Here is a 6,871-nt window from a genome sequence, read left to right as displayed (position 1 = left end):
AGATTTTAATAGAAGCATTAAATTGATTGAAAACAAAATCATGAAAGTGCACAAATACTCCAAACACAATAGCTTTATTCATTAATGGAAAAATCCAAGTATATCGAGTACACTCATCAATGAAAGACACATAATACATATATCATTCTATTGACAGAGTAGGAGAGGGACCCCACACATCAGTGTGAATGACTTCAAACAGTATGACATACTTTGAAGCAGTAGAAGGAAAGGGTAACTGAGTAAACTTGCCGTGCAAGCAAGATTTACATATGTGAGGTGATGCATTACAATTGATCGGAATGGATGACTTACGAAGGGCAAGTTGGACAATGGAATTAGTTGGATGACCCAACCTAGAATGCCACAAAACAGATGACACCTTTTGACCTATATAAGCTACTGGAGTATGTTGAGTACATTTGAGCACAGGTAGATGATACACTGCATTACTGCTCAGTCCTTGATAGAGAGGTTTCTGGGTGACCTTGTCCTGTACATAGAGAGAAAACTCATCAATAATACAACGACAATTATTATCTTTGCACATTTGATGCATAGAAAATAAATGTTGAGACAACTGGGGAACATGGAGAACTGAATTAAGTTTGAAATTATGAGAGGGAGTATTAAGAGTTGAACAGCCAATGTGTGCAATGTCCAAACCTTCACCATTAGCACCAGTAACTTTCTCTGTAAAGGAATAAGAAGTAGCCATCTGCAGGTTAGACAGATCCGATGTCATCTGATTAGTAGCCCCGGAGTCCAAGAGCCAGAACTCTTGTTGTGGTCCGGAAGGTGATGGAGAGGATCGCACATTTATAGCAATATAAGACTGAGACTGAGATACTCCACCCCCTGAAAAAGGTACTTGAGACTGAAAAGGCACATCAGAATAATAAGAAAGTGGGGAGCTAGATTGAGGTCCGGAGGGAGCTATTGAGGGTTGAGAATGTGGATAGCTCTGCGGAGAAGAACCCTGTGTTGAATGAAACTGAACAGAAGAGGAACCATTTTTGTCAAAGCATATGGCAGCAGTATGACCAACCCTATGACATATCTGACATCCATGCTGAAAACAGGTGAGTGCAAAATGTCATTTCCTGTCACAGATTTGACAAACTTGCAGTGGTTGATAGGCTTGAGAAGAAGACCCTTGGGACCAGGAGGAGAGAACACCAGGTTGAGAAACTTGGGCATAAGGATTTGCACCATAGGAATTTTATGGAGAGAATTGAGACTGATTACCCGCTTTACTTTTCCTTTCCCCATGATGTTATTCCCCCTGAAATTATTGTAAGTGCCAGATCCTTGTTGTATGACAAAAGAAAATGGTCCTGGAGTGAACATAGGTGGCACATGAGATGGAAAAAGGCATTGGTTGCAGTGGTGGAAAAGACTGAACAGAGGACTGAACATAAGAACTAGGTGTAAAACATCCAAAGTTTGAGCCTTGATTTGAGGGGCAGAACTTAGTACTAGACGAACTGCCAGCATCAAATATAGAATTGAGCTATCATTGCAGACATAAGAGGAACCTGTTTTTCTGTTTCATCCAATGTGGACTCTTCAGCCTTAAGTTGGGACTTTAATTCGGTCAAAGAAACAAGACTTTCTCTACCACGAATGAGAGCTTTAATAATGTTGTATTTAGGTGGAAGTCCTCTAAGAGCAACAACAACAACATCTTCATCAGGCATAACAACACCAGCAGCAGCCAATTGATCCCTAGCATCTTTAATCCGTTTAAGATAATCATCAATAGACTCAGGTCCTTTCTTAATATTCTGCAAATCGGTCATCAGTTGCACAATACTAGTTCTTGTCAAATTGGCAAATCTTGCACGAAGATTAGTCCAAACTTCCTTAGAAGTCTGACAACCAATCACACAAGAAAGTGCAGCAGTTGACAAAGTCGCAGTAAGTAGTGTCATCAAAGCTTTGTCATGGATGGTCCAGATTTTATAAGCATCAAACACCACAGGTATATCATCAACAATTTTGCCCTCAGAGTCAGACTCAGTAAACTTTGGTGGACATGGAAGTGAACCATCAACAAATCCATGAATTCCATTACCATTAAGTAACAATTCCATTTGAAAATTCCACGTAACATAATTCGAGTCATCAAGTTTGACAGTAACAGTATTGCCTACACTAGGAATCAAAGAGGAAATTGGCGACTGTGTAAGAGCTAACTGAGCAGATGTAACCATGACGATTAAACCAACAATTGCTTCAGTGCTAAGGAATTCACAAATTGAACAGGTAGATATCGAAATCACCATTCCAAAACAACAATTAAGACCAGACAGAAGATCAAATCACAAACCAGACGAAAAACCCAAAAAATTAGGGTTTATACACAACCGCAGATGTGATGAAGAGAAATTCAACAGATCGGCAGTAACAGAGAAGAAAAGATATCACCTAAGAGGTGTGCGCGACGAGCAACCAACGAACAGCAAGAATCACCGACGAACACGTCCGACGAAATCACCGACAAAATCACCGACTAAACAGTTCAACGAAAGCACCGACTATCGCAACCAACAAACAACAGCAAGAATTAGCAACAAGAACAAGCACCAACCAAGCACGGCGGAAGCAGTGGGATCACAATCAACGGCGCAAGCCTTTGATCGGCGATGATACCATGTCAACAGAAAGAATGCAGAAGAAATGAGCAGGAAAAATATTCAGAGAAGAGTAAAAGAATCTTAGAGGAAAATACTTTCATATCACAACTTAGCTTTTACAAGATATTTCCTTCAGATATAAATACTCACAGTAACTACTTTAGGACATAACACAACCAATCTCCTAATGACACTTGTCAGTCAATACAAGGCTAACAATACTCTTCAACTATGTATATCCTAACAGAACATGCGTCTTCTTACTTTATTGTAGTTCGACATTTATATGATTTTTGTCCACTAGATCATCGAATCAAGCTGCTCAAACCACATGACAGGTGATAATAAGAAGTTATGGAACCTGACTGAGTACAAGGGAGGTTGCTTGGTGGTGACAACCAATGATTCAAGGTTGCCGATATCTCATACCGGTAAGACAATAGTTGTGCCCAGGCACAGTACTAACTAGGTGCCGCTTCAAGATGTCTGTCATGTACCATGAAGAAAGTATGATTCCTATCACCTCATACATGATTGCAACCCCTAGCTAGTAGTTATCAAACGCATAATTAACAACTATGCGCAACTACTTAGTTGGACTTACTTCTTAAAGTTCTTAACAAGAAAGAATATTGAAACTAGTTAACTATTAATTAGAACCCTCCTAAAATAATTAGTTCTTTGGCTCGGCAGGATTAAAAACCCTACAGTTTTTTCTAATTTCAGCAGCATTTCCAACCAGCACCTAACATAGCAGTTGCAAAGCTCTGACTAAACCTCAGGCTGTTTGATGCAAATCCAGAAACAATACCAACCGTAGATGTATCCGAAGCAAGCTCTTGGTCAATCTGCAAGAAACCTCTTCTCAAAAGGATCTGGTTGTAGAATTGGTTATCAAAAGTGGAAGATGTGTTTTGGTCCAAAAATGTAGAAGGGTTTTTGCTAGCTACACAGAGTATGCTCAACTTTGAAACCAAAGCTGGATCCTGAGGGATCAGGAGATACTGACCCTTGAAAATTTGAAAGCATGTTTTAGAAAAAATTACAGTGGGCAACACCAACCGTGTGTGCACCCAATAGGGTCACCATGGCATTTAGGGTCACCCTTTGGCAGTGAAAGATTGCTATGCCTGAGACGCTGAAAATGATGGACCGGGCAAGTTAACGACGTTTGCGTTTGATACCAGCCCGTCACAGCGTCTGTGGGAGCAGCATAGCGTGGTCCTCCTGCAAGAACAACTGAATCTCGGGTTGCTAGGGTTACGATATCTGCGCTGGACACAATTGAAGGACAAGCAGCCTCCAGGCTTTTCTTGATCTCGTCAATAAGCTCGTATACTCGTACAATCAAGTTTGGCCCTGCCAATTTTTCAGATGACTTCTTCTTGGTTGAATCTACAAGTATTGATGCATCACAACCTTGCAATACATATAAAGTGCATTGGTTAATAGTTGACGTACTTATTATCAACTTCCTTTTTTTCTCTTTCGATGAATGCTATTTAATTAAAACAGCATCAACTTTTTTTTTTTTTAAGAAAATAATTTAGGCGTTAATTGTTGATGAAACGAGAGATTGACTGATAACTAGTATCAGACTACATTCAAACCAATGACAAAAAATTGTGTAACACCTACACTTTGGTCCTAACTTTATAAAACAAAGTTAATTACTAAAATATTACCTAAATTAACAAGAAGTATTACCCAAGTAGACGTACATATGAAAATGCACGCGAATAAAATATGTGTTTGAATATAAGAATGTAGCTTACCCTAACAAAGCAGTCATGAAAATGCACGCGAAGCAAGCCTCCAGTGATAGATGAATTAGTTGCAAACCATCTCTGCACGACTTGCCGTTTGATCGATTCAGCTTGGGGGCATGTAGCATTGTAGAAACCAACCCTAAGGTCAGCCACTACAAGCAGAAGAAGAAAGTTAAATGCTAGGAACGAAGTCTTAATGGTCTCCATCTCTAATGTTTGTCTCTCTCTACAAAAGTAGAAAAGGGAACAATAATAAGGAATCTGATGTTGATAAGGAGTATTGGTTTATGCAAATATTTGGGAGTTTAGAGGAGTATTTATAGAAGGGAAAATACGAGTGATAAACTGGGATCATTAGTTTTAACTACATTGAAATATTTGAGACTCAAAGAGAAAATGGAGAAGAACTAGTAACTGAGAAAGATGAACCAGAGAGAATTTGGAGAGAGAAATATGAGACTTGGAAATTGACTTAAAAGAATGAGGATTACACTCTGTTTTTATATTAGAAAGTCTAACAACTCTAACCAAATACTAACAAACTTGCTAACTGTATTTCTAACTGTATTGTTGACTTTTTGTGACAACCCGTTCCTAATTTTATGATTTTGTAAATTTTAAAAATTGATTTGACGAAAATGCCCTAGAGGTGAGATTGTTGACTTTCATTGACCGTCTTTTCGTGATGTGTACGAGCTACTATTTTACCGTATTCTCGAAGTACTTGATGATACGAATGCGTAGGCACAAGCAGAATCGAATTCGGAGTTGTGATAGAAATTTTACGAAACTACGAACATGAAGGGTGATTTGGTAATTTCATGCTTACATGAGATTTTCTTTCTGTTTTGTCTTTTATGAGATTGAAGTGTTAGCCAAGTAGGAGCCACAACCCACTCTTTTCCCTCACTCCCGTGTCTCCCTATCTCTCGGGACTACCTTTCATTTATTTTTTTCAAATCTCCCTCACCTCACTTCTCCACTCAATGGCTGCCAACTCACCCTTGTTTTTCACCCCTCCAGGTTTTAGTGCTGAGCTTTTGTGTCGACGAGGATTCTTGGCAACTCTTGGTATTGGAGATTACCTTCGATGGTATAATTCTCAATTCACTATACTGTACTTTACTTATGTTCTGACATCACGTGTGAATTGGGTTCATTCCCGCTCACTTGCTCACTCTTGTATTTAGGCACCTTTAGGTTTAAATTTATTCACATTTTCCACATCACTACACTTTATGGCTTCGTCACCCTCCAGGTGTCAGCCAACACAACTCGATTCGGAGTCCAGTTGGACATTCCAGGTCGGGATGTGTCACTTGTACCCTTAATAATTAGCTGGAGTACTTGAAAAGAAAGCGGGAGTGCGTGAAAGGTCAAAGGGTTGAGATATACAGAAGTAAGAGAACAAGGATTTTGAAGAATAATTTGGATGCTTACAAAAAGGATTTGTGCATTGAATTATTTTTTGTTATACTTTGGAAGTAAATACATTTTTCTGAAAAAGGACAAACATAGATGACAAAGTGCTAAATAAATAGCAAATTGAAAAAAAAGAACATAAAAGTGACAATTCTACATTATATGTACACTACTTAGCTCTTTACATGTAAGCGTTTTAGAAGACGATGTATTACAATTTGATGGTTCATCATGAGTATATTATTTGCTACTATAATTGTCGAATTGTCCGACAACTATAGATGACTAAACAGTCTTCAAAATGAATGAACTTTTCTAGAGATGATCATAAGGAGAATGAATAATTTCAGAGGTAGTGCTATTCACACTCATTTTTACTTCCAACACACCCTTATTAATTTTTTGCCATTATTCTCCTTCGATTCATTTGATCTAATGGTCAAAATTTGAGAGGGCCGGGTATGTGAGAAGTAAAAATAAATGTGTAAATAACACTACTCAATTTCAATTATTATGTATGTACAATAAAATGATGTATAGGAATGACTTCGTATATGTTAGGTGATAAGTATTGTTCATATGTACATATCTAAGTTGGTATATTAAAACAACTATGAGTAATGAAATTATCTCACGTGGTTCTATAGTTCCCATCCATGCAATTTCACTAGCAAGAGTCCTCTAGTCTAGAAATGATGGGCATTTGGCTTTATGGTAAACATTGTGATTTGTGTATGTGGACTGACTCAATAACTTTCCTTTTGGCGTGTGATAAAAACATCGGGATCAATTTATGTGGGTACAGAAGAAGTATGAGAGGATAAGGATGGCTGATTGTTGTAAACAATAATGATGATGTTTGTTGAGACGTGATCAAAATTGATTTAGAAATGCAATATGTATAGTAAGGATTTTGAGTTTCTCATTTCTATAATAGTAATGTTTGGTAAGAAGCCACTCATCTTTACGACGTGATCATACAATCGTCATATCGAACCGTTTATTTACTTATATCATTATTTAAAAACAATTTGTTTGTAC

The 6,871-nt window shown here is 38.0% G+C and overlaps 1 pseudogene; it reads right to left on the bottom strand.

Moving 5' to 3' along the window:
• Positions 1-3,312: 3,312 nt before the first annotated feature.
• Positions 3,313-4,615, bottom strand: LOC103449431 (peroxidase 44-like; annotated as a pseudogene).
• Between the last annotated feature and the right edge of the window lie 2,256 nt (positions 4,616-6,871).

The sequence above is a fragment of the Malus domestica genome, chromosome 12 (genome assembly GCF_042453785.1).
Source record: "Malus domestica chromosome 12, GDT2T_hap1".
Taxonomy (NCBI): Eukaryota; Viridiplantae; Streptophyta; class Magnoliopsida; order Rosales; family Rosaceae; genus Malus; species Malus domestica.
Note: the sequence above shows the minus strand (reverse complement) of the source record. Positions and strands in the feature narration are given on the sequence as shown.